Here is a 26,017-nt window from a genome sequence, read left to right as displayed (position 1 = left end):
TCATTTGGATGCCCAATTTTCTACCCTCATGAGGTCTTCCTGCAATTTATCACAATCCTCTTGTGATTTAACTACTCTGAATAATTTTGTATCATCTGCAAATTTGATTACCTCACTTGTCGTATTACTTTCCAGATCATTTATAAATATATTGAAAAGCACGGGTTCCAGTACAGATCCCTGAGGCACTCCACTGCCCACCCCCCTCCATTGAGAAAATTGTCCATTTAATCCTACTCTCTGTTTCCTGTCTTTTAACCAGTTTGTAATCCATGAAAGGACATCGCCACCTATCCCATGACTTTTTACTTTTCCTAGAAGCCTCTCATGAGGAACTCTATCAAACGCCTTCTGAAAATCCAAGTACACTGCATCTACCAGTTCACCTTTATCCACATGTTTATTAACCCTTCAAAAAAGTGAAGCAGATTTGTGATGCAAGACTTGCCTTGGGTAACTGACTGTGTTCCATTAAACCATGCCTTTCTATATGTTCTGAGATTTTGATATTTAGAACACTCTCCAATATTTTTCCTGGCACTGAAGTCAGGCTAACTGGTCTGTAGTTTCCCGGACCTCCCCTGGAGCCCTTTTTAAATACTGGGGTTACATTAGCCACCCTCCAGTCTTCAAGTACAATGGATTATTTTAATGATAGGTTACAAATTTTTACTAATAGATCTGAAATTTCATTTTTTAGTTCCTTCAGAACCCTGGGGTGTTAACCATCCAGTTCAGCTGATTTACTACTCTTCAGTTTGTCAATCAGGTCCTACCATATCTTCTAGGATTACCGTGATTTGGTTCAGTCCATCTGAATCATTACCCATGAAAACCTTCTCCGGAATGGGTATCTCCCTAACATCCTCTTCAGTAAACACCGAAGCAAAAAAATTGTTTAATCTTTCTGCTATGGTCTTATCTTCTGTAAGTGCCCCTTTAACCCCCTCAATCATCTAACAGTCCAATTGACTCCTTCGCAGGCTTTCTGCTTCAGAGGGTGTGCCTTCAATTCTTACAATACTACTTAGAGAGGGTCAAGAGCTCATTCTCCTGGAGACGTGAGGGGCCTCCTTATCCTGGCTGGGCTCACAAACTTATTCTGTCCAGCAAGGTCAAACCCACAGAGCTCTCTCCCTCTGTGGGATTTAAGGTGGACCGGGCATCTAGCCTGGATCTGCACATTCCAAATGAGGGGGAAATTGGAGCACTACAGCACAGGACCTTAAAGATCCTAAATCTGGTAGCAGAAAACAAATCAAATAGAGCTTCCTCGGCTCCCTGAACACATAAAAACACCTCTCCAGTTGACCCCATTGATATCCCAGGTAGTACTCACTAGTAGCCCTGTGTCCATCAGTATAAGGGCTTTTCTGACAGAACATGTTTATATAGATAGCAGTGTTCATATTCTTGATCAAAGACAAGGCTTCAACACCTAGGGGTAATCCATTGTTATGCTAGCATTCATCTTAACAAAAGAGGCCCAAATGGACTTGAGGGATACACCTAGAATCAGGTGCAAGTCCTATTCTCTTGAACTCCAAGTTCCTTCTCCCTCTGAACACTTGAAATCTTTACTTCCACTCAGAACTCAGGCATATATATCAGTGTTATAATCCCTTTAGAGGTCATCCGTCTCAACACTTTCACTTAAAGAAATAGTCAAATAAGTGGTATCCTGTATTGCAGAATCATCCTCCTAATATGAATAATGGTAAAGGCTATGCAGTAAAGATGAAGTAAAATTAAAGGTATACCTAAAGCCTCCAAATTTAGACCCGGGCTAAATAGTTGATGGAGCATATAAGTTAAATCATAAACAATTCCCATAAAGGAAGAAAAATAAAATGTAAGCTCAAAAAATTCTCTCGTAAATTCCAATAATTCTTTCAACATATAGTCAAACTTATAAAAAGGATCTTCATAAAAATAACCTCATTTAACTTTGCAAATACTTCGCAGATGATGATTCATAAGTTTAATCATAGGTCCCAGTCCATAAACCTTTGAACATATGGTTTTTGTATATTTTTGTATTTGTACTATAAAAATTAACATTTAGCTCTTAATAATGGTGACTCAGTCTCTCAAGATGACACAGAATCATGTTTCCTTTAAGGCAACATCAGGCTGAAGCATTCTTGTAGCACATTGTCCATAACTACCCTGTTTCCCCGAAAATAAGACAGTGTCTTATATTAATTTTTGCTACCAAAGATGCGCTAGGCCTTATTTTCAGGGGATGTCTAATAGAGCTGCTGGCTGCCCCTGCGTCAGCCATGCCTCACCAGTGTGCTGTCAGAGAGAGGTAGGAGTGTGCAGCATTCATGGTAGTCAGCTTGGGCTGACTCTGCTGCTTTTGAACCTCTGCACACTGCTTGGAAGGGGTCCCCCGACTGGTACTGCCACCATCCCCAGATGTCAGTAATCTTGCTGCCACTGTCACTGATGCCGCGTGGCTATTGGGGAGGCGCCGGTTACTGCTACTGACACTGAAGCCCATTCTGCTGCCTCCTCTGTGCAGGCCCCGTGGGCTTCTACTTCCTCCATGCTGATCTCGTACATTGTGAGATCCGCATGGAGAAAGTGCTACTCTTGCACATTCCCAAAGATTACATGTGCCAATCACTAAAAAGTAATTTATTTTTTTTTACCTTTGCTGGCTGATGTTAGTTTTCTAATCGGTTGGTCACAGGCTTTTTTTTTTTCCACCTTCCCTTTCTTATTTTTTTGCCAATTCCTTTTATATTGTCCTTTTTTCTTCCGTATTTCTTTTCTCTCCATCTTCTTCCCTCAAACACAGTCAGGTTCTCATTCTCACATGCATTTCTCTCTCTCACACACACACAGACTCTCACTGTCACATGCTGTCTCTCATACAATCATTCATACACACAGCCTCTCACTGGCACATGCTGTCTGACGCTCACACACACAGGCTCTCTCTCATTCCCACATGCTGTCTTGCTCAAGCAAAGGCTCTCACCGTCACACGCTGTCTCTCTCACACACACAGAGGCTCTCACATGCTGCCTCTGCAAACATTCAGATCCTCACTCCCACACACAACCTCTCAACTCATCTCATACACGCACGCACACACCCTCTACAGACCCTCAGCCTCTCTCTCACCTCTGGGCCTCCTCTTCGCGGGTCGCCGCAGGATGGGCTCTGCAGCGGCCCTGAACTTCTCAGGCCTCTTCCTCGGCCCTGCTTCCGGGCCTCTTCCTCTTCTTGGGCCGCTGCGACTTGGGATTCCCAGCAGCCCGCGGCGGCTCCTCTTCTGCACGCGCTGATGCTCTTTCTCCTTCCTGCCCACGCGGCTCCGGCAATGTTTACTTCCGGGGCCGCACAGGCAGGAAGGAGAAAGAGCATCAGCGCATTTGAATGCGATCTTTTTCTTCGGGCAAGGAGGCTCAGCGGCCGCATGAGCCTCCTTGCGCCCGGGCGCATCGGCTCCCCTCCGGATACCACTGCTCGCATCTGCCCCTAATACTTTGGAAACTTTATTTTAAAAAAATTAAAAAAAATGACGTCACAGGATTGACCGGCCCACCGGGGGAAGCCCGATCCCCCGATAGGTCAATCCGCCCCTGTTTACAAGGGATGTCTTACTTTCGGGGGAGGTCTTATATTTAAGAATTCGGCAAAATCCCTACTAGGTCTTATTTTCGGGGAAACACGGTAGTTTGACTAGTTCTATAGCTAGTTGGCACCCCTTTCTCATTTCTTTTACCTATTGCTCCCCCTTCTGTATTCCTTCTAGTGAAAACTGAACCGAAATATTTGTTTAATATTTCTGCTATTTCATCTTTCTCCACACCTTGCTCCTTGTATTCTTTCAGTCTTACAATGCCACCTCTGGTCTTCCTCCTTTCTCCGATATATGAGAAAAATGTTTTGTCATCATACTTCACCTCTTTGGCGATCTTTTCCTGTACTCAAGCTTTCGCCATTCTGATTTCTGTTCTTGTCTCTTCCAACTTTATCAGCTAATCTTCTCTCTGTGCTTCTTTTTGCATTCCTTTGTACATTTTGAATGCTGCAGTTTTTGCCTTTATTTTCTCATCCGCCAACTTAGAGAACTATATAGGTTTCCTTTTTTTTTCTTACTTTTCTTATTTTTTTTTTTACATAAAGTTTGTCACCTTTGTTATAACTCCATTTCATTTGGATCACTGTCATTCCACTTCACCCATCTCCTCCCAGCCTTCTAGTTCCTCCTTGAGGTACATTACCATTTTACTAGTTTGTGTTTTTGAAATCCTGGACCTTGATCTTTGTATGACTTCCCTCCCTCTTGCCTGATATATCAAATCATACTGTTTTCTGATCACTGGTGCCTAGGTGGGAACCTACCTGGACATTTGAGATATTCTCTCCATTTATGAGTAGCGGATCCAGTAGTGTTCTACCTCTCATGGATTCCATCACCATTTTGTTTGAGCATAGCCCCTTGAAGGGCATCCACAATCTACATGCTAAGTTTATGGAGTGCCCCCTAGACCTTCTATTATCCAAAAGAGTAAATAACCGATTCACATTTACCTGTTCTAGACCTCTCATGATTTTAAACACCTCTATCATATCCACCTTCAGCCGTCTCTTCTCCAAGTTGAACAGTCCTAAACTCTTTAGTCTTTCCTCATAGGGGAGCTGTTCCATCCCCTTTATCATTTTGGTCGCCCTTCTCCATCGCAACTATATCTTTTTTGAGATGTGGCGACCAGAATTGTACACAGTATTCAAAGTGCAATCTCACCATGGAGCAATACAGAGGCATTATGACATTTTCCATTTTATTCGCCATTCCCTTTCTACTAAGTCCCAACATTCTCTTTGCTTTTCTGACTGCCACAGCACTCTGAACCGACGATTTCAATGTGTTATCCACTATGATGCCTAGATTTCTTTCTTGGGTGGTAGTTCCTAATATGGAACCTAGCATTGTGTAACTATAGCATGGGTTATTTTTCCCTATATGCATCATCTTGCACTTATCCACATTAAATTTCATCTGCCATTTGGATGCCCAATTTTCCAGTCTCACAAGGTCTTCCTGCAATTTATCACAATCTGCTTATGATTTAACTACTCTGAATAATTTTGTATCATCTGCAAATTTGATTACCTCACTCATCGTATTTCTTTCCAGATCATTTATAAATATATTGAAAAGTAAGGGTCCCAATACAGATCCCTGAGGCACTCCACTGCCCTCTTCCATCCTCAGTGCAATAGGACAGTGCACCACCTGGAGAGTAGGTCCTTGCTACAGAATTATTTCCTGTTGCACCAGGTTGATGTTCTCCGATCATGAGACCTTCCTCTTCCAAGGATGACCAGGGCTGCCAGACTGGAGTTGGGACTTGCCTATGATGTCCCTGAAGGTCTCATCTATATACCTCTCTGTCTGCCTCATCTCCTCCAGGTCTGCCACTCTAGCCTCCAGAGATCAGACTCATTCTCTGAGAATTAGGAGCTCCTTGCATCAGATGCACATGTACAGTTTCTCACTGGCAGGCAAAAACTTATACATGTGACACTCGATGCAGAAGACTGGGAGGCTCCCCCCCCCCCCCCCCACTTGCTGCTGCCTTGACTGCTGCATTCCTCTTAAATTTGTTCAGTTCCTAATTAAGTTTTAGGTTGCTATGGGAATGGAACTGCGTACAGTTAGGGTCCTTTAAATGTATTAGTATATTCACTAAATATCTGGTAGTGACCTACAAGGGAATGATTGAACTCTTGTTAAGGTTATAGCTCCAGTTTGATTTAGAGTATGTTTTATGTTTTATTCTACACATGTGGTTTTTTTTCTTCTTGGAAACAGCTTTGAACCCTTTGGCTAGGTGGTCTAGAAAGTTTTTAAGTAAGTTTTTAGTAATCTGTACCTTATTAAATAGTAGAACAAAAAAAGGAATGAATGCCTAGGTTAGAGTAGATTTAGAGGTAATTCAGTGGCTCTATTGGAAACTATAAGTTACACTTTGGGAACTGGATATCTATCTTTAGGCATATTTTGGTGAGTGGGAGGGCATGAGTCCTAAGCTAAGACCTGTGAAGTTTATATTATTAAAATTACCATAAACTTATTTTCAAAAAGTAATTTTTTAATGTGACAAAAATGTTTGATTTTAAAGGATATTAGTAGAAATATATGGTCATTTTAAAAAAGCTAGCCATTTTAAAAGTCAGTTTAAAAAGTGTTTTTTGGCAAGTTACATTTAAATTTTAAGCCAAGTGCTCCTGATAGCCTTTGTCAGTGGAGATATTGGCTTCAATGAGCATTTGCTATTCTCTTCTATCGAATTAAAGGAATTTTTTATTATATTAGACAAATTAGGTTTTAGATCTCATCAATAGCAAAGCAAACGCCCTCCACTACTAGGCACATTGTGGAACACCAGAAAATCCTGCCAAAAACATTCAGAATGTTTGTAGCAAATCTGCAATACTATAACACTAACAACCAGCACACAGTAACATCCCTTCCTATGAAAAGGCAGTACTGCAAATGTAATAAGGGGCCCTAGAACACCCATACACCTCTTACTGGGAAAACTGAACAAGATGGACTGGTATAGATCCCCACAGAGCAACTAAACACTAGCAAAATGCTTGACTGTCACAGATGCAGAACACAGGCAGAATCTCATTAAATACAGAATAAGGAGCCACAAATTTGAAATGTGCAAAACAAAATGAAATGGAACCCCCAAAAAGCCAGAATGGACATGAAGTACAATGCTAGAGAAACACAAACATTTTCTTGAGAGCCTAGATAGTCAGTTAACCCTTCTTCCCAGTTTCAGACACCAGAGAAAACTCAGCTCTTGAATACAAAACAACAATTATTAGAATGATGAACAATTCAGCACTCAGAATGAGAAAGCATAAATAGTAGTTGCACAGATTGGATTTAGTTTATAGCTGTGATAAGTTCTGTCTGGAAGCACAGTTGTCTGAAGGAAACAAATGGAGCTGTAATAGATGCTGTGGAGTATGAATGAAAGGTGAAAAGCAGTGCTTCTGCAGAGAATGAGGCAGGGTTCAGAAAAAGCTGCTAGCTTGCCAAGAGCCTTCTTCCAACTGATAGTCCATCAAGAAGTAAACAGTCTGCTTTTGGTCAAGGGACCAATAGGAAAAGTAAAGAAGAACTGAGAGAGAGAGCAATACAGGAACAGATCCAATAGGGAGCTCAGAAACATTCAAACAGTAACCAATCAATGTAGAGAAAGCTTGTACCCTGCAGAATATCTGTCAAAGCAATATCACAAATTGACATACTAAAGAAACATAGAATACACTATGTAGACAAAATATTCTGTCTGGACACCAGTGAGATGAGCAGTGTACACTCAGAGATTGAAGAGAAGAGTCTTACCAGGCTGCCAGTCTTTTTTGTCTGCTAACATTTAACAGTTTTTTTGTGTGTCAGGTGGGTCAGAACTAGTGCACATAGCACAGCGGACATACAATGGGAGAGGAGGGGGATTTTGGAAGGATTGGCAGCTTTGCCAGAAGCAGCAATAAAAAAAGGCAGTTCTATAGCTAAATTGAAGAGGAACCTTTTTAGGTCCAGAATGGCAGGAGCGGAAAGCAACTCAAAGTAGAAGAAATTAAAATTTGGAGAGCATGTGGCACCACCACCTATTCATCTCCCTCTTGTTTTGAAGCAAAGGGAAAGAATGGGAGAGTCATCCAAGACTAGCAGTAACAGGGTAGAGGCATGGACAGAGGCAATAGAAGTAAAACAACCAGTTGCATGGTCATCTATTGCTTCTGAGGCAATAGAAGCCATATTTTCAACAACTGATTCTGAGGAAGAAACTTGTCTAAGATTTCTTGAATCAGAATTTGAGGAGCTAATAGCTAAAACAAATTTGGAGGGTTAATCAGTAGCATCTTAGCCTCCATTTCAGTGAGGGGGGAAATAGATGATAATACTGTTGGTGATGAGAACAAGCCCCAGCAAGAGCAGGCAGCGCTGGTAGAAAGCATGAATGATACCCCTGGCATTTTTATTCAGGGTCCACCCTCTATCTCAACTCCAGTGACAGCATCAGCCTCAAAGGATAGAGAGAAGTGATTGTGGAAGAAATCCCTGATTTGATGGACCTTTAAAGTAAGGAAGGACCCACATTTTGCTCAGAGTATTCACTGCAGAAAGGATATTTGTCAAGGGAATCAAGTGAGTAATTTCACAAACACTGTTATAGGGATGAGAATTCAGGAGAAACGAAATAGGAAATGAGACAAAATTTTATATTTCATTTCATTTCATTATCAAACCAAAATGATTAAAAATCTGACAAAATTCCATTGGTGTTCATGTTTTGTTTTGAAGACAAAAATTGATCTTTTGGGCCTAGAGCCAGGCCCAAAGTTGGGGCCTCAACTAGGGAACAGACCAAGGCCCCAAACCAGTGGCCTCAGCCTATGCCTGAGCATGGCACCAGGGCAGGGGCCTGGACCTAGGCCCAAGGCCAGGGTGTAGCCTAGCCATAGGACATGACCTGATGCAGGAGCCATGGCCTAGGTCATAGTATGATGCTGGGGGTCTCAAACGAGGCCCATCGCAGAAGCCTCGGCTAAGACCCAAAAAATTGAACAGTTACCTGCTCCATCAAGGATCCAGTGTCGCAGTCCAGGAACCAATGCCTGGGCTTCGGCCTAGGCCAGGACCCAAACCTAGGCACAATGCCACGGCCAAGTCCGGAGACCGGGTTTCAACACCAGGGGCTCGGCTGGGACCCAGGCCTTATGCTGGGACCCAACTCAGAGGTCAAGTCCCAATGCCTCGGCCTTGAACAGAACCTGGGTCCAGGTCCTGACACTGGACCCTCAGCCTGGACCCAGGCCCAATGCCAGGGCCTTGCTCGGAGTCCGGGTGACGATGCTTGGGCCTCAGCCTAGGCTGGAGTCCCCACACCACAGCCTGGTCTGTAAACCGGATTCCAATGCTGAGGCCTTGGCCCAGACCTAGGTCTGACATTGAGGCCTGGTTCAGGTCCAGGCCACACACCCAAGTCTCGGAGGTCTTCGGTCCCGTCTTCTTTCTTCTTACATGAAATGATGCCGTCCGCTTGGGAGATGTCGGAGTTAATTAGCTCCAGCACATCGTCCCCAGGGGAGGGTGCCATTTTGATGCCACTTGTGCTGCCATACATCAAAATGGCACTCTCTGCTGGGGAGGATACACCGGAAGCCTTGTCCCAATACCTAGGCTCACGCTGAAGCCTCAGTCTTGAGTAGGCCTAGACCATGGTAGATCACTGCAAACTTGGCCTAGTCCCATTGCAAGGCCCAGGCTTCAGCCTAGGCCTAGGGCTCAGTGTCAGATTCCCTCTGGACCAAGCAAGTAGGGCTATGGAAGGTTCCTGGCCCCAGAATTTTTTTAGAAGGAAGGGATGGGTGGTGGCATGAAAGGTCTCGGGAGGCCCCATTTCTTTTTTTTTCTTTTCATTTTTTGGTTTTTATATTATTAGTATTGACATCAGGGGAGGGTGGCAGGACTAACCTGCGGACGTTTTCTGCCACTCTAATTAAAAGCCAGAGGAAAGGGGTTAAAAAGGGGAAGACTTTTCACCAAGCTGATCCATCAGCCCCTAATAGCAGTCAGGTGGAAGGCCAGCAGCCCCCAACCACGCATTCACAACAGCAACCTACCATAGAGGAAATGGGGTGGTGTTTCATAGCACTGTCCCAGTCCAAGAGGCAGGCAGCATCCAAAATAGTAATGAAGAGCATCAGAGAAATAATTGCCTTTGATGGCCAGCCCCTGAAGGGAGTGGAGAATATGGATTTTAAGCATCTGCTGCATGTGTTAGCCCCCAGTTACAAAATACCCCCCAGGGCTACATTGTAGGAAGTTCAACCCCACCCTATACAACTAGTGCCATAGTCGCATGAATGTGTGTAGTTAGCAGAGGGGAGTAGCATGCATTTCACTGGTAATATCTGGACCAGCATAAATGCTATGCCTGCTTACCTCTCCCTGATGGCACGCTCATGGGATCTGACCAAGGTAGGGACTGGAAGCAGCTCTACTGGGACGGAGCATCAGGGTGCAGGTGGGCTTTGCTGCACATCCAGTTGATGAATAGCCCCCATGCCTCATGCAATATGTTATCAGCCACAAGATTCTGGAGGGTTTAACAGCTAGACCAGAAAGACAGGGGTTTTCAGACAAGTTTCTTTCTGACAAACTGTGGTACAAATAAAGGCAATAGAAGATGAGGGCTTTCAGGGTATCCATTGCTTTGCACAATTGCTTCACCTGGCAGTGAGGGATGTACTGGGGCTGGATCCTAAGGACGATGAGAATCCATTCCTGAAGGACCTAATAGAGAGGTTCAGGAAAATAGAAGTGAATTTCCTTAGAAGCTTGAAAGCAGACTGCTTCTCCATGAGACTCAGGAAGAATTCAGGATGCCTCACCAGCTTCTGATTCAAGTTGTTGGCACCTGATGGAATTCCACCTATATGATGCTTCAGAGGTTAGTGGAGCAGCAGACACCCCTTCATGCTCTGTCTCTAGAAACAGAGAGGCTGATGTAAGAAAAACCATGCGAAAACTGTCACAAAATTATAGAGCCAACGATTAATAACATGCACGTTAAAAACATGCAGCTCCTGTCAATGCTATAAACTAATGGTATACAAATCAAACCAGCACTAAAAATCCATGGTAATCCAAAAAAACATGCTAAACCTGTTTTAAAGCCAATATGTAAAAAAAAAAAAAAATGTCAATGGTGTTAATAACCAACTCTAGTTTTGAAAACACTGCAGTTTTCCCTGGTGTTTCATAGAAGTGACATGGGCAAACTGTAGGGATGTGCAGAGGGACGCCATAGTTGCATTCGGGATTCGTATTTGTCGGGGGGCAGATACGTTGCATTTGGCAAGGGGGCCCCCCGATACATTTATACATCAATTCTTATTCGTTTCTCGGCTAAAATTAAATTAACTACAACCCCCTAACTTCCTGACCCCCCTAAGACTTACCAAAACTCCCTGGTGGTTCAGGGTGCTGGACCACCATGGCGCTGGCCATCCATTGTTCCTACCATGGGACAGAGGCTGACCAATGGCACCGGTAGCCCCTGTGACATAGTAGGTCAAAGGCTATCGGCGCCAATTTGAATACCGGCAGCTGAGGGTTGAGTGCAGGAGATGGCTCCCGGACCCCCCGCTGGACCACCAAAAAGTTTTGGTAAGTCTTGGGGGGGTCAGGAGGGTGGGGGGTTTGTTTAAATTTGCTCCTTTAGGCGGCCAAATAATTCGGCGAAGATTTGTTGTATTCGTGGGGAATCGCGATAAGTTTCGCTTCCCCACGAATACAACGAATATGGCCCTATACGTTGCAGATGACCAATTCGTAGGGAACGAATGCACACCCCTAGCAAACCGGTGATGTGACTGGTGGTGCATTGATGTCATTCTGGGGTGGAAATCTCCCATCCAAGAATGCAGAGCCTGTCACGGGTGTCACAGGCTGTGCCTCCTTGGGCCAGAGATTTCCACACTGGTATGGAAATCACATTTGAAATCAGAACATATTAAACATATTAAAACATTTGAAGAACATATTTAAAATATTAGAAACATTAAAATTCTGAAAAACATATTAAATCAGAGCATATCATACATATTAAAAACATATTAAAGATATGTAACCCCCATTCATGCAGTGTACTGGATAAAGGGGGTCGCACAGTTCCAGGTTAGCTCCTCGGTGTTCTGCACCTTTCTTTCTCTCACACATTGTCTATGCCAGCCTCTGGTGAATGCTAGGGTTCATCTGGCAGAGGGGAGGTTCAGCCTCCTGGGCCCTTGTCCAGTAGTGGGTAACTCAGTCGTAGTCATGAACTACACCCCCAACTCTCTCTCTCTTGCTCTGGCTCTGGTTGGTAAATACCTAAAATAGAAGAGTCTTCTTGGAGGAAAGGCACTCTTGAATAAAGCAGGGAGTCAAAGGATAATGTTCAACAGCTTAGAATTGCAAAAATCATGCACAGCAAAATAAAAATCATAACATAGAAAGCAGTGGTCTCTTTATCCACATAACCCCTCCTCTATTCACTCTTCTTTCTCTAACCAAACCAGTTTCCAATATCCCTTCCCCATAGAGGGTGGGAAAATTATCTTCAGCAATTAGCATAAAGTGCAAGGGGTTAGATAGAAAAAAATCCATTTGTTCTGAAAATTAAAGGACTCCAAATTCTCTTCAAAAGTTCTGACAACACCAGCAGTCCTGCCAACTGTTTTCTGATCACGGGATAAAACAGTAACTTCCAACCCCTACCGCAAGCTGGCACTGGCCTCACTATAGGAACTGGTCACAAAAATCTCTAGGATAATATCTTCACTTCCAATGTTTCTGCCTGGCAAGCAGAAACCCCAGATCAAATCCAGTCCTCCTAGAGAGGGGGAGATTAGCACTTCTAGAAGAGCACTGGGCAAAAATATCTATAAAGCTCTTTCATTAAATTCTTACAAAAGCTCTCAACTCTCAGATACCACTGGACCTATCCACTGGAAAGCAGAAAGACCATTTGCACGTGCTCAGGGGACAATTTATACCTCTAACACATATCCCAAAAAAGGGAGGGTCAAAGGCAGAAGGAGAACCCCAAAAATGAAAAAGAAAATACCTTCTATAGCTGTGTAAACCCCCTCCCCCTTTCATGGGGGCCACTTTCCCGGCCTCAAGGTGCTTGGTATTCACAGCCCTGAGGTGGGGAAAAACAGTTCTCCAGGGCCGAGAGCTGGGGGCAGGGTTTCCTGCAGGGCCAGTGCCCGGCCGAGAACAGTCCAACCAAGTGAAACACTCTCCAGAGCACTCCGAAAAAAAGATAGTTTAATTCAGAGTCTTCAGTATTAAACATAATGACAGTCAAGCAGATGCAGGTAGAAGAACAACCCAAATGAAAGCAGAGTTCAGAGAAAGCTTTAGTCCTCTCTTCCAAATCTCCCCTTATGAAGATTGTAACACAAGATATCCAGTAACTTCGTTACTTCTCCCTCCTTTGTCCCCCGTTGCACACCTGACTAGTATTTTTTTTACATAAGAACATAAGAAAATGCCATACTGGGTCAGACCAAGGGTCCATCAAGCCCAGCATCCTGTTTCCAACAGTGGCCAATCCAGGCCATAAGAACCTGGCAAGTACCCAAAAACTAAGTCTATTCCATGTAACCATTGCTAATGGCAGTGGCTATTCTCTAAGGGGCGGATTTTAAAAGGAGCGAGAATAGGCCTATCTACTAAAAAACCTGGATCGGCGCGCGCAAGGCTATGGATTTTGTATAGCTGGCGCGCGCCGAGCCGCGCAGCCTACCCCCGTTCCCTCCGAGACCGCTCCGAAATCGGAGCGGCCTCGGAGGGAATCCTCTAACACACTCCCCTCACCTTCCCCTCCCTTCCTCTACCTAACCCACCCGCCAGGCCCTGTCTATACCCCCCCTTACCTTTGTTGGGGGATTTACGCCTCCCGGAGGGAGACGTAAATCCCCGCGCGCCAGCGGGCCTCCTGCGCGCCGGGCCGCGACCTGGGGGCGGGTACGGAGGGCGCGGCCACGCCCCCGGACCACCCCGGGCCGTAGCCACGCCCCCGTACCCGACCCCAAAACGCTGCCGACACGCCCCGAAAACGCCGCGACGACCGGGACCTCCCCCGACATGCCCCCGACACGCCCCCCTCGGAGAACCCCGGGACTTACGCGACTCCCGGGGCTCTGCGCGCGCCGGTAGGCCTATGTAAAATAGGCTTACCGGCGCGCAGGGCCCTGCTCGCCTAAATCCGCCCGGTTTTGGGCGGATTTAGGCGAGCAGGGCTCTGAAAATCCGCCCCTAAGTGAACTTAATAGCAGGTAATGGACTTCTCCTCCAAGAACTTATCCAATCCTTTTTTAAACACAGCTATACTAACTGCACGAACCACATTCTCTGGCAACAAATTCCAGAGTTTAATTGTGCGTTGAGTAAAAAAGAACTTTCTCCGATTAGTTTTAAATGTGCCCCATGCTAACTTCATGGAGTGTCCCCTAGTCTTTCTACTATCCGAAAGAGTAAATAACCGATTCACATCTACCCGTTCTAGACCTCTCATGATTTTAAACACCTCTATCATATCCCCCCTCAGTCGTCTCTTCTCCAAGCTAAAAAGTCCTAACCTCTTTAGTCTTTCCTCATAGGGGAGTTGTTCCATTCCCCTTATCATTTTGGTAGCCCTTCTCTGTACCTTCTCCATCGCAATTATATCTTTTTTGAGATGCGGCGACCAGAATTGTACACAGTATTCAAGGTGCGGTCTCACCATGGAGCGATACAGAGGCATTATGACATTTTCCGTTTTATTCATCATTCCTTTTCTAATAATTCCCAACATTCTGTTTGCTTTTTTGACTGCCGCAGCACACTGAACCGACGATTTCAATGTGTTATCCACTATGACACCTAGATCTCTTTCTTGGGTTGTAGCACCTAATATGGAACCCAACATCGTGTAATTATAGCATGGGTTATTTTTCCCTATATGCATCACCTTGCACTTATCCACATTAAATTTCATCTGCCATTTGGATGCCCAATTTTCCAGTCTCACAAGGTCTTCTTGCAATTTATCACAATCTGCTTGTGATTTAACTACTCTGAACAATTTTGTGTCATCTGCAAATTTGATTATCTCACTCGTCGTATTTCTTTCCAGATCATTTATAAATATATTGAACAGTAAGGGTCCCAATACAGATCCCTGAGGCACTCCACTGTCCACTCCCTTCCACTGAGAAAATTGCCCATTTAATCCTACTCTCTGTTTCCTGTCTTTTAGCCAGTTTGCAATCCACGAAAGGACATTGCCACCTATCCCATGACTTTTTACTTTTCCTAGAAGCCTCTCATGAGGAACTTTGTCAAACGCCTTCTGAAAATCCAAGTATACTATATCTACCGGTTCACCTTTATCCACATGTTTATTAACTCCTTCGAAAAAGTGAAGCAGATTTGTGAGGCAAGACTTGCCCTGGGTAAAGCCATGCTGACTTTGTTCCATTAAACCATGTCTTTCTATATGTTCTGTGATTTTGATGTTTAGAACACTTTCCACTATTTTTCCTGGCACTGAAGTCAGGCTAACCGGTCTGTAGTTTCCCGGATCGCCCCTGGAGCCCTTTTTAAATATTGGGGTTACATTTGCTATCCTCCAGTCTTCAGGTACAATGGATGATTTTAATGATAAGTTACAAATTTTTACTAATAGGTCTGAAATTTCATTTTTTAGTTCCTTCAGAACTCTAGGGTGTATACCATCCAGTCCAGGTGATTTACTACTCTTCAGTTTGTCAATCAGGCCTACCACATCTTCTAGGTTCACCGTGATTTGATTCAGTCCATCTGAATCATTACCCATGAAAACCTTCTCCATTACGGGTACCTCCCCAACATCCTCTTCAGTAAACACCGAAGCAAAGAAATCATTTAATCTTTCCGCGATGGCCTTATCTTCTCTAAGTGCCCCTTTAACCCCTCGATCATCTAACGGTCCAACTAACTCCCTCACAGGCTTTCTGCTTCGGATATATTTTAAAAAGTTTTTACTGTGAGTTTTTGCCTCTACAGCCAACTTCTTTTCAAATTCTGTCTTAGCCTGTCTTATCAATGTCTTACATTTAACTTGCCAATGTTTATGCTTTATCCTATTTTCTTCTGTTGGATCCTTCTTCCAATTTTTGAATGAAGATCTTTTGGCTAAAATAGCTTCTTTCACCTCCCCTTTTAACCATGCCGGTAATCGTTTTGCCTTCTTTCCACCTTTCTTAATGTGTGGAATACATCTGGACTGTGCTTCTAGAATGGTATTTTTTAACAATGACCACGCCTCTTGGACATTTTTTACTTTTGTAGCTGCTCCTTTCAGTTTTTTTCTAACAATTTTTCTCATTTTATCAAAGTTTCCCTTTTGAAAGTTTAGCACGAGAGCCTTGGATTTGCACACTGTTCCTTTTCCAGTCATTAAATCAAATTTGATCAAATTATGATCACTATTCCACTCCTCCACCAGATAGATGCTTACTCACTGGAACTTCTGATCAGCCACTGGAAAACCCATCAGAAATGTCTTCAAGATTCTCCACGTGCAAGGCACGTGGAGAATCTTGGCGCAGTGTAGGGTCCTAATCCAGCAGAGTCCTTACACTAGTAAGTCCAGGTGTAACCTGCAGCTTCTGAGCAGTCTTTCATCCTTGTTCTTAGGCATCTAGGTATTTTAGTGGAAAATCCCCAGCCTTTACTCCAGGCTCCTCCCTTCTGAGGTCCCTCGAGAGGATCAAGCTCCAACCAGTTTCTTCCAGTGGAATATCTAACACAACCCCTGACTCGGGAGAGCTGGGGCTTTTTATTATCTCTCCTAATTACCAGGCCCTTGAGGGGATGTACCCCCCTTGTCTGTCAGAGGGGTGCGAGCAACACCCCTTGACACTGAAGAAGACCCAGGCCTCTGCAAGATTCTTCTCTTACCTCCAATTCATCCCTGGCTTCAGTGTATATCCTGTACACTTCCAGCAGATGTTTACTTAGAGAGATTAAAAGATTTATAGCGCCCAGGTCTCCTTGCAAAAGGAAACCTTTCCTTCACCTGCAACCCTGCTAACATAGACTCCATACACCTTTCCGTGGCATTGGGGCCACAGCTGGAAACCAGGGACACTAGTAGTGGCAGAGGCAAGGCCCTGCTACACATATTAAAAACATATTTAAAAAAAAAAACAGGTACATGGCCACACTGTGTATTTCATTTTTTTTTAATCAAATTTAAAATTGGGACATTTAAAAGCAGGTGCTTCTCATCCTTTTTTCTTTTGTCTGTGTTCCTGAGTGAATCTTTAAGGTGCATCTGAATGTTAGTCTGCGATCATCAGTCTTTTTGTTCACTTGTGTGTTTAGGGGGTGCTAGCTGGGGAGCGGATGAGCATGGCAGGCAGGCGAGTGGTGACAGAGAGGATAGAAGTGTGCTGCATGGGTCGTTGGAGTGTAGCACGTATGAGAAAGCAGGAAGAGAGAGGCATGCATGAAATGGAGGGAACGATTAGAAAGGAGGAGAATAGGAATGGACATGCATGAGAGAGTGGGAAGAGAGGGCATGCATAAGATGGTAGAAAGAGAGTAGCATGAATGAGGTGGAAGGTACATTTAGAGGGGAAAAGGAAAGAAAGTGGGTGGAAGGGCCAGATGGAGGGAAAAGGGGGCATGCATGAGAGGGCAGGAAGAGGGGGGCATGCATGAGGTGGATGGTACAGTTAGAGAGGAAAAAAAAGCAGGTGAATGGTCTGGGGGGGGAGGGGTTTGAGGGTGTATACCAGAAATGCCCTCAAAATATCTTAAGGGACTGGCACTGCTCTCTAGCCGTTTCCTCCTTAAGAATCAGTCCTGCAGGGGATTCTTGGTGAAGGGAGGCTCCTCTCACCATACTATAAGAAGTCAAGGCCCAGAAGGGTTAGAAAGGCCTTGGGAAGCAGGCAAGAAGCCACTGTATAAGAAAACATTCTATATGTGATGTCTCTGTTACCTGAACTTTAAGGTGAACTACATCATTTGTTTGTTTTGCTTTGCACTTCCTGTTTCCTCTGTAAACAAATTTCACAAATGGAAACAGCCAGAGTCTGCCTCCTAATTCCTTCTGGCTGTTTCTAAACCGCTATCGCCCAAGTTAGCACATTTGGTAGCAGCAGTGGGATCTCTTGCCTAAGCAGGAAACAACTCTGTACCATGCTCAAGGTAAAAACTTTGTATATCTTCGTGTATCATCTACAGACCAATAGCTGCACAGAGTGCTTCCATCAGACGCTCAAACAAATGCTAAGGAAATTTGTGGATGAAGACGGAAAGAACTGGGACGCATTGTTACCCTATGTGCTGTTCACAATCTGCGAAGTGCCACAAAGCTCGATGGAGTTTTCCCCTTTTGAGTTACTGTGAAGGAGGAAGCTGAGAGGAATCGTGGACATAGTTCGTGAGACTTGGGAAGACGAAGAGAACCCCAGGCAGAACCTCGTTGACTACGTTCTCCGAGTGCAGGATCATCTAACAAAGGCTGGGGAGGCGGCCCACCTAAGCCTAGAGAAAGCTCAAGTTACCCATGCCCAGGGTTACAATTGCCTCCACGGTCCAAAGAGATTTCCAACCAGGCGATCATGTCCTTGTCCTCCTCCCATCTTCAGAAAGCAAGTTGTTAGCCCATTGGAAAAGACTCTATGAAGTTTTAGGGAAACAGAACCCGTGGATTACAAAATAGCCCAGCTAGAAAAATAAAAGAAAACTCAGATCTACCACATAAACCTTCTGAAGAAGTGTGTTCCATAGGTGTGTGGAGTGGTACAGAAAGAAGAGTTTGGTCCAGAGGTCAGACCTGAAGTAGACCAAACCCAGATTCCTTTCAGAGAGCAGCTGTCCATTGCTCAGACAGTTGACTTAAAGCAGCTGGTGAAACAAAACAAAGAAATCTTCTCTATAACCTTCCAGGTCATACCCACCTGATGTAGCATGATATCATTACACCTCCTGGAGTTGTTATATGACAACGACCTTATCAGATTCCCAACGCCAGGCACCACATCATTAAGACCAAAGTGAAGGAGATGCTCTGGCTCAGAGTGATAGAGAAGTCAAACAGTGATTGGTTCTCACCATAGTGTTGGTGCCAAAGCTAGATGGGAGCATAAGGTTCTGCACTGATTTTAAAAAGGTCAATGAGGTCTCAAAACCTGAGCCCTATCTGATGCCTCGATTGGATGAGCTAATTAAGCTTCTGGGATTGGTCCAGTTCATCTCTAAGTTGGACCTTAGAAAAGGGTATTGGCAGGTACCTCTCAGCCAGCAGCAAAGGAGAAGACTGTGTTCTTAATGCCAGGGGGCCTTTTCCAGTTCACTATCCTCCCTTTTGGACATCATCGTGCCCTCACAATATTTCAGCACTTGGTTGATTGCCTGTTCCAACTATATCAAGGGTATACAGTCACCTTCTTAGATGATAACATGTTTTTCAGCCCAGATTAGAAGACACAACTAAGCCAACTCCAGGCCTGCTAACCAGTCTGAGGAAAGCAGAACTGACTTCCAACCCTAAGAAGTGCTTGCTAAGAGAGCAAGAAGTCCATTATCTTAGCTACACCCTGGGAAAGGGCAAGGTCCATCTGCAGACCCAGAAGATTGAGGCAATCATTCAGGTGCCAGTCCCACAAACAAAAGTGAAAGTGAGAGCATTCCTAGACCTTAAGGGGTACTACAGAAGGATTATCCCCAATTATTCAGAGCCTCTCACAAGCCTATTGTTGAAGAAATCAGCAGAGAATGTCTATTGCTCAGCTGAAGCAGAAGAGGCCTTCTGGACTCTGAAAGAAGCATTATGCTCCAAACTGGTTCTGATAAGTCCAGACTTCACAGAACCCTTCTCTGTGCAGATCAATGCCTCAGAAATAGGCTTGGGAGCAGGCTTAGTCCAAGAAAAAGATGGTCAAGAACATACTGTGACATACATTAGCTGAGAAGGTGGCCTTGGCAATTAAGTGGGCATTACAGGGCTTGTGGAACTACCTGCTGGGATGGCAGTTCATGTTCATAATGACCACCAACCGCTCCTATGGATAAATATAATAAGGAGTCCAATGTGAGGGAGATGAGATGGCTCCTGACCCTACAGCCCTTCAACTAGAAAACATGACATAGGGCGGGAAAGGAAAACACCAATGCAGATTTCTTGTCCAGAAAGCTGACCCTGGTACAGGCAGGCACTCACCAAAATATGAGTGAACTGAAGGGAAGAGTATGTGAGAGAGTATTCCAGAAACTCCCTCAAACCACCTTAAAGGACCAGCCACTACTATCTACCCTGGTCCTCCTTAAGGATCAGTCCCGCAAGGGATTCTGGGTGAAGGGAGGCTCCCCTCACATACTATAAGGAGTCATGGCTTAGAAGGGTTAGACAGGCCCTGGGCAGCAGGCAGGAAGCCACTATATGAGAAAACCTGCTATGTGTGATGTATCTGTGCTACCTGAACTTTATTTATTTATTTATTTCAGATTTTTATATACCGGCATTTAAGATGAGCTGCGTCATTTGTTTGTTTTACTTTGCATTTCATTTTTTCACTGTAAATGAATTGCACAAAAGGAAACAACCAAAGTCTGTCTCCTAATTCCTTCTAGCTTTCTTAAATCACTTTTCATTCTCTCTACTCCTTCAGGTGTGTCCACCCTATTGCAGATATTAGTATCATCCACAAATAGACAAACTTTACCTTCTACCCCTAGGAGGAGAGGCTGAAGGATATGAATATGGAAAAGAGAAGTTGCAGGAGAGATATGATACAGACCTTCAGATACCTAAAAGGTTTTAATGAATTATGAACTTTTAACTTTTTCCATTGGAAAAAACACAATGGAACTAGGGGTCACGAAATGAAACTCCGGGGGGAAGGTTCAGAACCAACATCAGGAAATATTTCTTTGGAGATAAGGTGGTGGAGACCTGGAATGCCCTTCCTGTTGCATTGAAGGTAGATCCTTGGGCTGAGGTGGGGTTGGCACAACCCATAGGCAGGGGTCTATAGGTCCCCACCATCAGCAGGTGGAGTGGCCTGAAGCTTTACCTATACCAGTCCACGTTCCCCTCGGGTTGAGCCTTTGGGTGCTGGGGCAGGTAGGACTTAGGAGGGCCTCGAGGTTTAGTATAGGTAGCAGATGGTTCAGCCCAGAGAAAGCAGCCAGCAGATGGCGTAGTACTATCTTGGACGGGATGTGGAACTGGAACTCAAGCACCGAAGTATCAGCAGAGACAGAGGGTGCCTGAGCAGAGGAAGGCTGAAGCCATAATAGTCCATGTTCAGAGGATAGGGACAGATGAGTCTCTGTCAAACTGGATTTAGGATTGGCAGCACTCAGTTAGTGTAGCAAGCAACGTGGAACTCTGGACTTGGAAGAGTCAGAAGCGTAGTAGTTCATAGCTAAGGTCAGGGCACAGAGAAGGCAGACGTGGTCAGGCAAAGCAAGGGTCAGGGCGCGAAGAAGGCAAGCGTAGTTAGGTGAAGCAATGGTCAGGCTCGGAGAAGGCAGGCGTAGTCGGGCGAAGCAGAGGTCAAGCCAGGAAGTCGATCAGCATACAAAGACAAGATGAACACTAGAACCAGGAACCGAAGAAATAGGAACAGGATCAGGAACACGAGGAGGCAACGAGCACTTGGAAACCAGGAATAGGCTAACCAAGGAGACCTGTTACAAAGGCAAAGCTTCTGTGGAACACAGGAGTACTATGCAGGGTGTGACGTCATCATCCGGGGTCCGCGGCCCAATTCCCACCGTGGGCCCTTTAAAAGTGTCAAGGTGGTGCGCGCGCATGCCTAGGGGGAGGCGTGGCGCTACTGGAGGTGTCTCTCCGCAGCCCACACTGAGAGACTCGCTGAACGGAGACGTCCTGACTGGAGATGCTGGGATGCGATGCAAGGCCGGAGGCGATGGTGGACAACTGAGGTCGGGACCAGCAGCTCACAGCCACTAGTGAGGGAGAGCTGGGTCCTGCAGGCTGCGCAACAAGGTATGAGGGCAGCTCCGCGGGGTTGCGACGGGCAGCAAGCATAACACTTCCGGAGGAGGTGGTGAAGACAAAAACAGTCAAAGAATTTAAATGGGCATGGCCAGGGCTGTGGATCTCTAAAGGCTGGAGGATGGAAATGAGATAAGTGTGCATGGTGGTAACTTGCTGGTATGGTGGTTACTACCCTTAGCAGAAGGCATGGAGATTACTACCCTTAACCAATATGCTTTAATGCTTTTAATCCAACTGCAACATTGCTCCCCACTTAGACGGCAGGGGAAAAAAGGAATTGGATTCAGATGACAACCAAGGGCCCCACCTTCCATGGTCTGGGATACTGATATGCAAATATAAGGGAAAAAGCACAGGACTCCTTTTACAGCCAAGTGTGCATGGGGTAATTTGCTGGTGTGGAAGTTACTACCCTTAACCATTATGCCTTGATTCTTTTGATGCAGCTCCAACATTGCTATCTGCTTCAACAGCAGGGGGGAAAGTGTAACCATATTCAGACAGCAACCATTGAGGGCCCTCACTTTTATGATCTGGGGAACCTGGGCATGGGGGTAACCTGCACAGAGAAGCAGTTACTACCCTTAACAGAAGGCATGGGATTACTACCCTTAACCGATAAGCCTTGATGCTTTTGATGCAACTGCAACATCGCTCTCTGCTTTGATGGAGGGGGGTAGGGGATTGAGGAAAAGAGAAATTTTGATTCAGAGACAACCAATATGAGCCATGACTTTTTTTACATTCTGGGTTTGATGCGCAGACATTGGGTAAAAAATACAGGACTGCTTCTACGGCCAAGTACATAAGTAAAGCACGTCAAGCAGCACTGATTGATACATGAGGGTAACCTACACGATGCGGCAGATACTACCATGGGAAACTTGCTGGGTAGACTGGATAGACCATGGGTCTTTTTCTACTGTCATTTCTATGTTTCTATGTGTCCATGTTTCTATGTCACTTGGGGCATCATGATTGGGTAATAATGAAGTAGCTGGTTCACCTCTTCAAGTATGCCACAGAGGATCATCCCTATAGGAAACATTCTGGAGGAAAAGATAGAGGGCTTCTGTGAGCAAGAGGCAATGGAAGCAGAGATGTTTCAGTTTATGGACTGCTTACAGGATCAGATGCAAGAGAGATTGAAACCTCTCCCACAAAACAATACATTCATGCTTCTTACCTTTTGTCATCCATGGATGAAAGGGAGTCTCATCCTCAAGTACCAAATTCTCATGTTCATGGAGGAGATGCTGGTAACTAGGGTGTGTGAACAGAAGAACCAGGTGGAGAGGCACAGTGGGGATGAAGTACAGGAGAGTTATGCAAACAGGAACAAAACACTATCAGCTACCACTTCCTCACCACCCCAATATGTCAAATTCACATTGCCCACAAAAAGCAATATCTCCTGACACAGGCCATAGCTAAAGCACCTGGCAAGAGAGACCCTCAGCCTACCACAGCAATGGAAATCCCAGCACAAATTTTTGTTAATCACTATTTCACACGGCCCAGCAAGGACATGGACACTGATGAATTGCTATATTGGGCACACAAGTCTGCAGTCTGTCCAGACCTAGTCAAGGTGGCTCAGCACTGTCTTTGCTGCCCATCAACCAGTGTGTCAGTGAAATGTCATCAATGGCAGGAGACATCATAAGCCCTCATCACTCAAGGCTGGTGACAGAGATGATGGAAAAGCTGATCTTTTTGAAAATCAATCTGCCTTTGCTTGGGTTTCCAGAATTTCCATGCAAGTAGGAAGTTGATTGAAAGCATTTTGAAGGCTTTCCTGCCACTTTGCCTACCTGTCATGCCCCTGATATAACACCTTTGAAGTCTTGCTGCTACTTTGCTTACCTGCCATGCTCTTTATATAGTATCTTAGGGTTCTTGCTACCATTCTCTGCCTGCCTACCGAGCCTCTGATATACCATCTTGGGAGTCATGCTTTTAATATGCCTACCTTCCTCCATGTTGTTTGGTGTTTGGATCTCAGCCTAGTTCTGTCACACTGTTTGTTTGTTGGTTATTCTGGGGTGTTTTGTCTCCATAAAAAAAATGTGAAAAAAGAAAAAATAATCACGTTTATCCTCCCACCTCACCTCTTTTATGGTTCTTCATTCTATTCTACCCCTCTACAATTCCAGCATAATTCTCTCACCCTATTTCTTTTTAGGTTACAGGTTTCTTTTTTTATGAAAAAAAAGAAAAAAATACAAGTTTCTCCTCTTTTACCATTCTCCTCCTCTTTTCTGGTTCTCCTCCTCTTTTCTGGTTCTCCTCCTTTTTTCGGTTCTCCACCCTACTGTTTTGTTGTACCCCTCTACATTCCCTCTACATTCCCATTATACAAATGTTTTGTCCCCAAAAAAAGACAATTGAAAAAAGAAAGAAAATACAAGTTTCTCTTTCCCACCCCACTTCTTTTCTGGTTCTCTACCTTACTGTTTTGTTGTACATCTCTAGGGTCCCAGATTAATTCCCCTACCCTACTTCTTTCTTGATTATACTGGAGTTCTTTGTCCCCAAAAGCTCTCTGTTAGAAAGAAGAAATGCATGCGCATCAGAAAAGATGCACTGGAGAGATTTTTTTACATGCTCTGAATGTGCTAAATGTTCCAGTAGGCAGAGAAAACTAATACAACACCAGAAAATCAACAAATAAAAGAGACTGTGTTCAGCTACAAAATATGGGAAACATTTTAATAAAGCAAACCTTTCAAGTTTCCTGGAAAGCCACACAGATGAAAGCAAATTTCACTAGAAATGCAAAATTTCACCCAGCAGCGAGGTTAAGTTCAAGTAGGGAATGTAATGAAAGCTTTCCACTAAAATGATACTGATTACAGATCATTCTCTTGTACTTAATCTGACAAGTGGCAAGTGCTTCAACAGGAAGACTGAGATCTCCCATGCCACGCTGACTTGCTGTTATCCTCCTTATACTACACCCTAAGAGTCTTTCTCCCAATCAGGATTGCTGAGATGCGCAGACTTTGAACTTTGAGTGTCTTGCTGTCACTTTGCCTTGCTTTCTATACCTTGGGGTGTTCTTGCTACTGTGGTGGACTGCTTTGCCCATCTTATGGTGCCTTGGTGTGTTGATGCCACTGTTTGTACTGCTTTGTCCCTTTGTCTGTGCTTTGGGGCTTTTCCTGTCACCTTTTCTACTTCGTTCCCCCTTCATGGTGCCTTAGGATCTTGAATCCACTCTTGATGCCACTTTGCTTCTCTTGCTGCCTTGAAGGGTTCAGGCCACTGTTGTCGGTGTCCTGTTTTGCCTTGGGGTGTTCTTCTCATTCTTGCTGCTTTTATTCTCCTCTCACAGTGACTTGGAGAACTCTTGCCACTGCAGTTACTCTTTTGCTTTATGGTGCTTTAGGCAATTCATGCTACTTTTGGTGCCACTTTGCCATAGTCTAGGGACCTTGGAGTTATTTCCCCCTTCTGATGATGTCTTCCTATAAGTTTAATTAGAATTGATGAGAAAAGCCGAATTTTGGAATTCAAAATATGCTACAGTGCTTCCCCCACTGACTTTAATGGTAAACAAATGAATAAATAAAATGAACACATTTTTTTTTCTATTTGAATCTAATGAACTGAATGGAGTGTCATATAAAACAAATAAATGATTTAAAACAAATTTTTTTCCTCTGCATATCCCTAATAATTTCAATAGCATATCTTCCTTTTTTGTTCAGATATTCAATATATTTCTAACAAGTGTTTAAAACATTTACTTGAAAGCTTCTTTTACTTAGCTACACAAGACCCTGAGTAAATCAGGCTGCTACTGTGCTAATGCTCTTCAGAAGCCACAGTAAGCATCACGTTGAATATAGCAGCTGAAGAAACACGTTTTTAAACCAAAGCATGCCATAATGAAAAGATGCATATCTTTTTTTTTCAAAATTAAAAGAGCATTAGCTTGCATCAGCCACTTTGTGAAACATTGTAGTTTGTATACCATCATAATGTTTGAAGATATTGATGTCCAAAAAAGGAATTTGCTTATTGCCATAAACCATAGTAAATTTTGAAAAAGGATCCATGGTGTTCATCCATTTGTGAAAAGCATGTAACTCTATTATGGATGCCTCACAAATTAAAAGTAAATCATCAATACAGCAGACCCACAATACTATATTAGAAAAATACGATTTATAAATGTACTTTTCTTCACATGCTTCTATTACTAAGTTCAATACTGAAGGTGCCACTGATGACCCCATTGTCATGCTGTGGACTTAGAGGTAGTAGTCATATTCAAATTCAAAAGAATTCTTTTCAAAATTAACTCTGATATAGACAACAAAAAATTAGCAGGAACACATAATTAACAACTGTCTCTTTATAAAGCTTGCTTAATGACAATAAGAGCAAAGAGCTCCTTC

The 26,017-nt window shown here is 44.1% G+C and overlaps 1 protein-coding gene across 5 annotated transcripts in view; it reads left to right on the top strand.

The window, feature by feature from the left end:
• COL19A1 (collagen type XIX alpha 1 chain) overlaps window positions 1-26,017 on the top strand; it is a 1,176,857-nt gene that overhangs the window by 1,053,233 nt on the left and 97,607 nt on the right. The gene's annotated exons all lie outside the window — the stretch shown is intronic.

This window comes from Rhinatrema bivittatum, chromosome 3, assembly GCF_901001135.1.
Source record: "Rhinatrema bivittatum chromosome 3, aRhiBiv1.1, whole genome shotgun sequence".
Taxonomy (NCBI): domain Eukaryota; kingdom Metazoa; phylum Chordata; class Amphibia; order Gymnophiona; family Rhinatrematidae; genus Rhinatrema; species Rhinatrema bivittatum.
Note: the sequence above shows the minus strand (reverse complement) of the source record. Positions and strands in the feature narration are given on the sequence as shown.